General features: G+C 38.1%; 2 protein-coding genes across 3 annotated transcripts in view; one reads left to right on the top strand and one right to left on the bottom strand.

Moving 5' to 3' along the window:
- Nucleotides 1-12,483, bottom strand: part of LOC138403628 (facilitated trehalose transporter Tret1-2 homolog) — a 321,523-nt gene that overhangs the window by 93,566 nt on the left and 215,474 nt on the right. The window lies entirely within an intron of this gene.
- LOC117990938 (MOXD1 homolog 1-like) overlaps nucleotides 2,398-12,483 on the top strand; it is a 98,560-nt gene continuing 88,474 nt past the window's right edge. The window contains exon 1 of one of the 2 annotated variants that reach the window (XM_034978439.2): nucleotides 2,398-2,613. The gene's annotated coding sequence lies outside the window, so the exon portion shown is untranslated. Of the gene's footprint in view, nucleotides 2,618-12,483 lie in introns of both variants that reach the window. The other variant, XM_069504895.1, reaches the window with a different exon arrangement.

The raw sequence follows: 12,483 nt of genomic DNA, 5'->3' as shown, positions 1-12,483 counted from the left end.
TATCTTGGCACGTGGCGAAAATCGGAACTAACGTTGCCGTCAAGTGTCCCCTTTGTTCTTGTTTGAATATTCTTAGCCTTTGTTCTCCAACAGCGCCCCCCTGTCAATGTCATTCAAGTGCCAAGAGAGCCTTGTCGCACTGTAGGTAGGTACGCTTGGCTATATCGACCTCATAATTAAGATACTAACCTATAGCTGTACTAGAGTTCGTTTGTGGCTTTTATTTTTATTTTTTAGTTCAACATCACAACATGATGATGATTAATGTCACAAATCATTATTATTGCGGGGTTGATATAAGGCAATCTATCCATGTTAAAATGTCAACCTTCCATACCGACTTATTTGAAGTTTTGAACTCAATTACTTACTTAATAAAAGTAACAAGCCAATAAATTTTTTTGATAGAGGATACAATGTCACAGTTGTTAAAAACATTTTTATTGATTTTTTTTACATAAATGTAATGTATTGTAGTCTAGCTTATGGACTACATAAATTTCAAACCCCTGAGGGTCCCAAAAGGAGTAAAACCCTTTAGGAATTGAATTTCCAAAAATCTACTTGCCAAATTTCAGGCCGATCCGTCTCGTAGTTTGAGCTGTGCGTTAATATAGATCAGTCAGTCAGTCAGCTTTTCCTTCTACACATACCTATAGATATCTACATATAAGTAAGTAGGCAGACAATTGTAACAAAAACCCGAAAAATATCTATCGTCAAGAGATGCTAATTTGTTATTGGCGAGAAAAATATTAGCACCTCATTGTAAACAGCTATAATAAGAATAAGAATAAGAAGCTATAAAAGGCTTCCGCTTCGGTTTGGAAAGTGTAAACAAGTCCATAAATTCTGTTAACAAATTAAACTTGTAATGTTGTCGTACTTGAATAGGTAAGATATAATATATCGTACTTAGTTATAATTCGGCTATAAACGACCGTTTATTTATTTTTATATTTTTCTATGGTAAGTAATAACATAAAATGAAAAAAAGGTAGGCCCATCGAATTGCAAGTTTGCAACTTCTTGAATAAGTAGGTAGGTATGTTAGAGTTTTGTACAGTTTTATTTTCAATGGCAAAAATAAATAAAAAGTAGGTACTCAGTTAAAATATTATAACTAAGAAATATCACCTACTATGTTTGTAGTATGTTTTACTTTGACTATAATATTTACAGTTATTTCACTGTAATAATTTACAAGTCATTCATAATTCCTTTGATATGAGTACCTACCTATTATTTATAGCATATTTTCATTTTCATATTGCTTTATCAATCCACAAAGAGCTTACTCTTCATAAGATGAACCGTAATTTTCCCAAGCGGATTATATTTTGGCATAATATCATATTGTTTATGTACCTAAATGTGCAAAAAGTTTATCAGAATGTGTAATATGTTTTGACAAGATGATAAGAGAAATCTAAATTCTAATTGTGGGGTGCCATGAACCCGTGACATTGTCAAGGGCTCAGAAACGGAGTGAGAATGTGCCAACTTGGAATGACATAAGATTTGATAATATTGAGTGCTCAAAATACGAGAGATGGTATACTAAAGTAGTTATGTATATTATGGGTTGTAATTTTTATGTGTAGGTAAAGTATAGTAGGTAGGACTTAAGCGATCTTTAATTAATTTTGTGAGTTGCGACTATTCATTTTCAATCGATTTCAGATAATAGGTATAGGAACATAATGGCGTAGGTACCTTTCTAAAATTTGAACCAGTTATTCCATTACTAAGTTTAGTGTAAGTAGGTACCTACCTAATCCTCCTCCTTTTTGAAGTCGGTTAAAAAGACTATGATTTACCTAGCTATTCTGTGGAGGTAGGAACGACATGTATCTATAGTAAAAGTCTGTGCTAAGATTTATTAATTTTGATGATTTACGAATATTTTAAACTAGATTATACTCGCGACTTCGTCCGCATGGACTACACTTTCAAACCCCTATTTCACCCCCATAGGGGTTGAATTTTCAAAAATCCTTTCTTAGCGGATGCCTACGTCATAACAGCTAGGTACCTGCAATCTGCATGCCAAATTTCAGCCCGATCCGTGCAGTAGTTTGAGCTGTGCGTTGATAGATCAGCCAGTCAGTCAGTCAGTCAGTCAGTCACCTTTACATTTTATATATTTAGATGTTTTAAAAGCAATATTACATTTAAGTAAGTATTTAATAAAACTTTAATAAAACGGTTTATTACCCCCAGACTGAGACACATTAAAAACTACCACCATTGATTTACCCCTCGGCGGATTTCATTTCACGTTCGGCTACAAACCATTCTACACCGTTCGTTCTCTTTCTGACTCATTCACCGTGCGATTGCCCGGCTCTTCGCTTCGAATTTCGAAATCGTTCGCCAATCGCCGTTCGAAAAACGAAACTAGTCGCACGCCGACCGTCGGATCGAGTGTGTCGCGCATGCGTAGAACCACACCAACGAACTAAACTTCGAAACCACGTAAATAAACAAGTGAAACGATCTGTGCCTAAATTCTATTATAGTGTGTGTCTATTTTTGATTTAATCTACAATTTTAATTTTGTACACGAACATTTTGTAACGGAAAGTGCCAATTTGTGCTACGAATTTGCGAGTAAGTATACGGTCTTTTGTTTTTTTTTCTTTGCGCGGACCGGGGCGGCCGGCCGTGATTGTGTGATTTGTTTTAAGGTTCGTACGCACCTGAGCGGCGCGGCGCGGCGCTTCAGTGAGCTTCACGTCGCGGCACAGAGCTTCAAAATATCATTTCTATCATTTTGTATGGCGCATATCGCACTAGAGCGGCGCGGCGCGGCGCTTCACCGCGCGTTGCCGCGCGGCACGGCTGGAGAGAATATTTTGAAGCGCACTGAAGCGACGCGCAGTGCAGTGACGCTAGTGCGACATACCCAGCGGCGCGGCGCGGCGCTTCAGTATGCGTACGTCGCTCGAATAAGATACACGCGCATCTTGTTAGGTATTTAAAGTACAGGCAAGAATCGGCAAGATAGACCTCAAAATAAATAACGTAGGTTTAATTTTTGACACATGACGTGTTCCTCATGCTCTTAGAAGTATATCCTCAAAGGTCCCAACCCCTAGGATGTCGGCTTCCCCCCTTCCCAGTGTCTAAATGTATAAATGTCTCTCCGAGCGTTATGAGAAAACATCAATGGTAAAAATAATCCTGATTAAATAACTATAATATATTATGTACATATTATACCTACCTACTTCATCTAGGTAGAATTAATAGTTTCGGAAATATGCCTACCTATTGTTGTACTTGTATTTATATTATACTAGCTTATGCCCGCGACGTCGTCCGCGTGGACTACACAAATCTCGAACCCCTATTTTACCCCCTTAGGGGTTGAATTTTCATAAATCCCTTTTTAGCGGATGTCTACGTCATATTAGCTAGTTAGCTAGCCAGCATGCCAAATTTCAGCCCGATCCGTCAAGTAGTTTGAGCTGTGCGTTGATAGATCAGTCAGTCAGTCACCTTTTTCTTTTATATAGGTATTTAGATATAATATGTACCTGTGTTTACCTGCCTATTTTATATATTCTATTGCACATAAAACAAAGACATTTTGCGAAAATGCTTTTTCTAATGTAATTTCCACAGAACCTAAGGGACTAGCTGATGCCCGCAACTTCGTTCGCGTAGATGTAGGTTTTTTAAAAATCCCGTGGAAACTTTTTGATTTTCGGGATAAAACTAGCCTATGTGTAGGTACACATAGGCTACTTTTATCCTACAGGGTATAATCTATCTCAGGTATATAGGTACTAGTAGGTAATTCCCGGAAATGTGCTCACCTATAGAAAAATCTAAATCCACGCGGACGAAGTCGCAGGCATCATCTAGTTGCATTTTTTTTTAGATTTTTAATCCCGTGTGAACTCTTTGATTTTCCGGGATAAAAAGTTGCCTACCTCTGTCAATTCCCGGAATGCAAGCTACCTCTGGTCCAAACTTCATATAAATGGGCCTTTAACAATCCTGTGGAAATTCTTTCATTTTCCAGGATAAAAAGTAGCCTGTCCTTCCCCGGGATGTAATTCAACTTTGTACCAAATTTCATCAAATTCGGTTAAGCTGTTGAGCCGTGAAAAGCTAGTAGATAGACAGACAAATACACTTTTGCGTTGATAATAATATAAGTATGGATATGCATAAATATTTTTTTATAATTTCCATAAAAACTATCATCATCTTCATCATCATCAACCGATAGATATGTCCACTGCTGGACATAGGTTTCTTGTAGGATTATATTACCGACCTGTGTGGTATACCTATTGTTTCTAATGTAATTTCCACAAAAACTATTAGGCAATAGCATATAGAATTTTGTCTTCGACATTCTGAAGTAAATGTGAAATGGTACAGAGTCATTAAGAAGGCGAGGAAACAAAATGTGATATCCTTCTTGATAGCGTGACTTTGGTATGTCAGCAATCCATTTCTTCTTCTTTTTTAGGGTTCCGTACCTCAAAAGGAAAAACGGAACTCTTATAGGATCACTTTGTTGTCTGTCTGTCTGTCTGTCTGTCTGTCTGTCTGTCTGTCTGTCTGTCTGTCTGTCTGTCTGTCCGTCTGTCTGTCAAGAAACCTACAGGGTACTTCCCGTTGACCTAGAATCATGAAATTTGGCAGGTTGGTAGATCTTATAGCTGACATTTGGGGAAAAATCTGAAAACCGTGAATTTAGGGTTAGATCACACAAAAAAAATTAAATTGTGGTCATGAACTAATAATTAGTATTTTCAACTTTCGAAGTGAGTGACTATACCAAGTGGGGTATCATATGAAAGGTCTTCACCTGTACATTCTAAAACAGATTTTTATTTATTTTTATGCATCATAGTTTTTGAATTATCGAAATCATACGACTGTAGTACGGAACCCTCATTGCGCGAGCCTGACTCGCACTTGGCCGGTTTTTTCTCTTCGATAATTCGTTCTTCTTCTGCACAACAAAGAAATAATAATCAAATCCTCTTCACTGTCGCTCATCTTGCGACGTTGTTGCTCGTACGCGAACGGGTGTAAAAGTGACGCGCAAGTGACGCGAGCTGCCGCGTACTGAAGTTGTAGTGCGGTAGGCACCGTCGAGCGGCCTGAGGTGAAGCGTTCTGCAGTCGGACTGAAGCGCCGCGCCGCGCCGCTCAGGTGCGTACGAACCTTTAATCATTTAATGCAACTGAGCAACCTGCAGCGTAAAGATTTATTGGGTTTTTATTGTATTAGTTAACATTTAATTATTTATTATGTACGTATTAGCTCTGCTTTGTTTTGCGTCATGTTTATTTCAAAGAATAGATCGGGTACCTAGGTATCTACTATCAGTTCCGGTTTTTAATCATAAGTAAACTTGGTCTTTTGTAAATCTTTATTTTATTACTGAAGCGGTCATAGCCTAATGGTTAAGACGTTCGGTCGGCCGGTATTCGGGGAGAGGGATTCGATCCCGGTCACACACCTCCAACTTTTAGAAGTTACGAGTATGTGCGTTTTAAGTGGTTTTACTTTTAAGCAGTCAAAATATCACATGCTTTAACGTAAAGGGAAATATCGTGAGGAAACCTCCGTGAGAGTTCTCAAATGTGGAGTCTGCCAATCCGCACTTGGCCAGCGTGTCGGACTATGGCCTAAAACCTTCTCATTCTGAGAGAAGTAGGTAGTGGCTAGCGAATTACTAGCGATGCATGGGTAGATCATGAAGGTGATGGGTAATGGGATGATAAAGTGGGTACCTTCCTAATTTACAGATTATGTATACCTAGTCCGCCACAGATTGTGATGGCAATTGGGATGTAGATATGAGGGCAGGAGGACGCCTCGCACACCCGCACGTCACCCGCGCTCGCCCGCACCGGGCTGTGCGGGGCGTTTCCTTCCCGATTGCCATCTCTGTCACGTACTAGGTATACCTACCTACTTAGGTATAATTTACCTAGGTTCAGAACTTCAGACCAAGAATATCTAGGTACCTATATTCAGATTTGTAAAATTCCAAAAGTTTATTCTAATTAGGTAAGTAGGTAGCTGCACGTACCTATACCTATTTATATACCTAAGTTCACTGACCTTTCCTCTCGAGACAAAAATAGGCAGACGGCTTAATCTAGACCTAAATTAAATTGCTGTTAACCTGTTCTCGTAAATGCAACTTAGCGGTTAGATGACTTTCTAAAAAACAAAATAAAGTCTGAAAAAGAATGCGCTGAATATCTAGCTGAAATAGGTATTCGATGAAATAGAAGCTAAGATGAAGCAGAATATCCTGGTCTGAGTCAATTAATTTTTTTTTCTTAACCGGTAATCAAACCCGGAATCTTTTACAAGCAAGTCGAGGCAGTCATACAGAAGTTATAACTCGTTAATTATTTATTAAAACTCATCTTTTCACAGCATACCTACGGCAAAATATTTCGGTACATACCTAGGTCCTACCTAGTTAGACGTGAATAATACCTACAATCAATAAATTAAACAAATTAATTCACAATAATGGCTAAACCAAATGGTTTTTACTACCGCAAAATATAGTCACCTTACATTACACATCATCATCATCATGATCAACCCATCACCGGCTCACTACAGAGCGCGGGTCTCCTCTCAGAGTGAGAAGGGTTTTGGCCATAGTCTACCACGCTGCCCAAGGGAAATTTTGTGTGAAAACCTTCTACTTACCAATTTTTAACAGTAGGTATAGCTCTTATACTTTCGGAAAAAGTGACTGTGACATACGGACGGACAGACAAACAGACATGACGAATCTATAAGGGTTCCGTTTTTTGCCAATTGGCTACGGAACCCTAAAAAACATCGATGCATTGTTTATTCATCATTGTGATAGTCCAAGCGATCAATTATTATAAGTACCTATTTAATAATGTCCAAAATTCGTATGACAAATAATTGAAATGTGGGATGGGACTGGGTCTGGGAGAATGGGACTCATCTACGCTTTTGGAAGTCGTCAAAATCTGTTCCTTCTAAAGTCGTCTGTCTCCTTCTAAAGATCGATGTTCATCACTTTTGGCCGCGTAGGTACCTACTGTGTCTTGTTTCCGAAGAAGACTCGCAGACTGCAGGTTTTGTTCTAATTTCTAATGCATTACTTTACTTTAAATTGTTGTAGGTACGTATAAAATTATAAATACCTGCCTATACCTGCAAAGGCATGACCAATTAGTTAGAGGTAGGTTAGCGGCGATTTATTATACAGGGTGTAACTAGAACGCTAGCAAACACAATCCAATACCAATAACCATTTGCCTCATTTTGTAGTTTTAGTGATTTTGTACTTTTTTAAACCCGCAAGATATAATATACTATGCAAAACTAGGGTCAATGCCGCGTCGTAGGCGGGACTCCGAGTGGCCTACTTACGCAACGTTGACCTGTTGTCAGATGTTTGATTTGCAATATATCGCAAACTTTTACAAAGTTAAAGGATTCTTTTATATTTTTTTTCGCGTCTTTTTTGTGGTATCATATCAGTAAGTAATCATCAGTAGGTACCTACTATCACCTTTCTTCGATCTTTTGCCAGTGTTCTGGTTACATCCTGTATGTATTATATCAGTTGCCTCTGTTGGAATACCTTCACTAGAATGTTGCGAAAATCTTTCGACATCGCTATTTAAACACTTAGGCAAGTTACTCACGGACACTGGCTAAGAATGCCGCTTTGAACAGGTGCGCAATCGAACCTCACATTGACCTGAACCGTTTATGATGTTAACTAACCATCAATAAGATAAGAAGTTCCAAAACTAAAACCCAACTCCCCAACTGTAGTACAGAACCCTCGTCGTGCGAGCCTGACTCGTACTTGGCCAGTTTTTTATATTCGGAGATCGTGCTCCTTGCCAGGGCAGGCAGACCTGCCAGACATAGTGTGTAGCTTGCTTAATAACTTAGGAGCGGCTACCAACCGTCTTAAGTTCTAACCTACGAGTATCTGTAGGTCCACATTCCTTTTTAATTAACACCATTTAAAACCATGGGAAGTAAAATGTGTGGAGAACGAACCCCGAATCAGTTCGGAGTCGAACCGATTGCTGCTAATTGGCAGAAAAGAGGATGTTTAATTAACTAAATTAGCGTTAAAGTATAAATTTGCATTTTATTACGTGTCCATCATTAAATTCCTTGTTTGCGAATTGTATAGTTTGGTAGTTTTACGGATTCTTCAGTAAAACGTTAACTGGCTTATCGAATTGCAGGCTTTGGTGTGGTTTAGGTTTATATTTATTTTTAATTTTTAATTTTATTTTAAAGTAGACAAGAAAAAGGTGGTAACAGTAATTGCTATTCCAACCACTCAATCAAAATGGCGACCTAAACACAAAAAGCATTTATAGTCGGTCGAGTCTCGAGTCGGAACGAGACTAGCTTAAAAACCACCAACCACCCGCATTTATACCTACAATCGACTCAAGATGGCTTCCCCACAACAGATCACATGATTTCCGTTTCAAAAGGCGGCAACTACAAGTGCGACAACATAGAAAAGTGAAAGAGGAACCAGGTAAAAAGGAGGATTCTAAGGAGTTAACAGACACTCGATGGTCGTAAAGAATTCGCTATCAATTCCGAATATTACCGATGTGATAGACGGACGGACACAGAGATGATTAAATTCAATATCTATTTATGTAATATATTTTAGCAAAATTAATTAAGTAGGTAGTACCTACCTAGTTAATAAAAACCGGCCAAGTGCGAGTCAGGCTCGCGCAACGAGGGTTCCGTACCACAGTCGTATTTTTTCGACATTTTGCACGATAATTCAAAAACTATGATGCATAAAAATAGATAAAAATATGTTTTAGAATGTATAAGTAAAGCCCTTTCATATGATACCCCATTTGATATAGTTATCTTACTTCGAAAATTGAAAATTCTAATTATTAGTTCATGACCACAATTTAATTTTTTTTGTGTGATGTAAGCCTAAATTCACGGTTTTCAGAGTTTGTCCCCATTTGTCTGCTATAAGACCTACCTAGTACCTACCTGCCAAATTTCATGATTCTAGGTCAACGGGAACTACCCCGTGGATTTATTGACAGACAGACAGACAACAAAGTGATCCTATAAGGGTTCCGTTTTTCCTTTTGAGGTACGGAACCCTAAAAATTAAAATATAATATTTCATGGTCGGCGTGATGGCGGTGGCGTTGACTTCGCGGCCTCGACCCCGTGAGACCACGTATTTTTAGTTCCCATTTAACATACCTAAACGAAACTAGCATGTGACTCACGCTAGGTAGGAAGTTATGCGAACTTTGCCTTTGGAAAAATACAATTTTATTTATAACTAGCTGCCCCGGCGAACTTCGTACGCCTAACAGTCGATTCTTTTTCAGGATTTTTTTTAAATTTTTCTCTCCGTAAGAACCATCCCCGTACTTCAAGGAATATAATGAAAAAAGAATTAGCAAAATCGGTTTTGCTGTTCTCCAGATTTGCGATCAGCAACACATTTTGCGATTCATTTTATATATAGAGACTAGCTGATGCCTGCAACTTCGTCCGCGTGGATTTAGGTTTTTAAAAAATCCCGTGGAAACTCTGATTTTCCGGGATAAAAAGTAGCCTTATGTCTTTCCCCGGGATGTAAGCTAACTCTGTATAAAATTTCATGAAAATCGGTGAAACTGTTGGGCCGTGAAAAGCTAGCAGATAGACAGACAGACACACTATTTCGGTTGGCATTGCAATCCTCAATTGGGGTCGTGACTCGTGACCCCTTTCTTTCCATTAATCACATAGTTATATCATAGAAGCTTAAAAAGCTAAGAAGCGCTTACATTTAGACTGAAAAGGATCCAGACATGCATAGTCTAGAAACGATTAAAATTAAATTTGTTCCAGTCTGCTTTGCCAAAAAGCAATGATAACATTCGCCTTTGATACCACAGCTCAAGGATCGTTCGTGCAATAATTCACTTTCAATTAGGATAGCCTAGCTATTAATCATTTGAGCATGCAGTGCAGTATCAATAAAGGCAAGGCACACATGAACGTTTGCAACACACCTTTTAAGAGTTTTGATTGGTCGTTCAGAGTTCAGACTGAGAAACGCGAGTAGGTGCCGTGCGTTTGCATCTTCTCTACATAGTATAAAATAAAGTCGCTTCCCGCTGTCTGTATGTTTGAACCCGTAGATCTTTTAAACTACGCAACGGATTTTAATGCTGTTTTTACCAGTAGATAGAGTGTTTCATGAGGAAGGGTATAGATATATTTTAATATTGGTTTGTATTAATTTGTTAAAATATGACGATATTTGAACAAAATGTCGGAAGAAATCAAGCTTCCACCGCAAATTAACAAATATTTTAAGAAAAAAGTAGGATAAACTCAAAAACTATTTTACTGATTTTAAAAATTCTTTCACATATAGAAGGCTACATTATTAGCAAGTAGCATGAGCTACATTTTATTGTCAAAATATTAGAGATTAAAATTGAAATAATGTGAATTAGGTCGGAAAAAAATCCTCTCATTTGAGAGTTTCCGAGCCGTGCGCTACCTAAATGGTCGCATTTATAATATCAGACTGACACCACTTTAGTATCGAGTATCTACATTACACCCATACGAAGCCGGGGCGGGTCGCTAGTTACTCGTATATGCTCCTGAATTCATATCTCATGCGATGTGCTTCATTAAGTAGCTCAAGTATGAGATTTTACATCTCTCCAAAGGTGATAAAGTTCGAGCGTCCTATATAAAATCAGAACAAAATTGATGAACGAATATACAAGAATGCATGTAAGGTCTATTTTAAGTTAGACGATAAAGAGTAACCACGTCTAAAATCTCATACCTACTTATTAACCTAAGGCCGCCACCACTGCATCCGCTTTCGTACGAAATTCGGTCGTGTGAACACGTACGAAAAGGCACCAACGATCCCGATCCTTCATGTACCTACATACTGTGGGAGCGCTAATACTGTAGTATGCTAATTAATTGTACGTACGACTATCTCGCATCCATTGTGAGTGCTCCCATAGTAATTGAAGGATCGAGATCGTTGGTGTCTTTTCGTACGTGTTTATAGTTTATACGACCAAATTTCGTACGAAAACGCATACAAAGTGAGCGCGGCCTTACATTTCCTTGCACCAAAAATCCTCCTCCTGTCTAGGCATAATATGGCCACGAGATATACAATTCAACTGTATGTGTGAAACATAAACTATGTGACCTATGCGTCACTCAAATTGGTTTAATTATAGAGTTCATCAATCTCAAGGGAAATAAGTAATGGGGAGGTCTAAACCATAGTGTGACAATTTAATTGGACGACTAGAAATTCCTACCGCAGTGAATCGCAAACGACACAGTCATATCTAACTAAAACATTATGTTCAAAGTCATCTTCAGAAATGGTTAGTAAAGTCTGAGAGTAAAGTACTGCAAATTCAAAGTGCGCACTATAGATCTCAGCCTTATATAGAGCGCACTCTGACTTTGCTAAGACTTAAGACAGAGTTAAAACGAGACGGAGCTCATGTCTCACACAAATCTGTCTCGTTTTAGCTCAAGTCTTAGCAAAGTCAGAGTGTGCTCTATTGATCTCACCCCTAAACAGGATGAGCTTGACAAAAAGTCAGCATTAGGACACTTTTGAACAAGTTTACAAACAAGTAGAAAATAGAATTTAAGCGATTCCCAGAGGGGATCGTGTTTGGTAACGTGGGAGTATAGAGGTGCTAAATAACTAGGACCTGGCGCCTTAAGGATACCGGAATCTTTACGGGTCTTTATGAGTGTTTCGAAAGGAAGTTTGTACAAGAAATACTTTGTCTGTCTCGGATGACTATCTATTTTTAGAGAAAAACACCTTTCTCTTTAATGTCTTGCAGTATTGTTAAAATATATTTTCATAAATATATAAAAGGAAAAGCTGATTGATTGACCTGACTGATCTATCAACGCACAACTCAAACTACTAAACGAATCGAGCTGAAATTTGGCGTGCTGATAGCTATTATGACGTAGACATCTGGTATTTCTTACCAATTTTTGAAAGTTCAATCCCTAAAGTGGTAAAACAGGGGTTTGAAATATGTGTAGTCCACAGAAACGAAGTCGCGAGCATATAAGCTAGTTTGTTTAAAAACTGGAAAGTAATGGCATTCCAATTAGAAGAACCAATCAATGTAATACTACAATAATGTATTAGGTACTTACCAAAAAGTTTTTTTGAATCTGATTTTTAAGGGGCTTTTATTAGGTAACCTATATGTCAGCCCCATCGTGACAAACTAAACTAAAAACAAACTATAGTTAAATCTAAAACTAAGTATAACAATTTGGGAGAATCACTAACAAATGCATAAGTTGTTAGTTGAACTGCGCATATTCTTATGGTACAGCTCAAGTAAAGATGGTATTTATTGGTGAATTCTTTACTCTAAACATACACATATCAAAACAATT

The sequence above is a fragment of the Maniola hyperantus genome, chromosome 19 (assembly GCF_902806685.2).
Source record: "Maniola hyperantus chromosome 19, iAphHyp1.2, whole genome shotgun sequence".
Taxonomy (NCBI): domain Eukaryota; kingdom Metazoa; phylum Arthropoda; class Insecta; order Lepidoptera; family Nymphalidae; genus Maniola; species Maniola hyperantus.
This window is presented reverse-complemented; position numbering and strand designations above follow the sequence as displayed.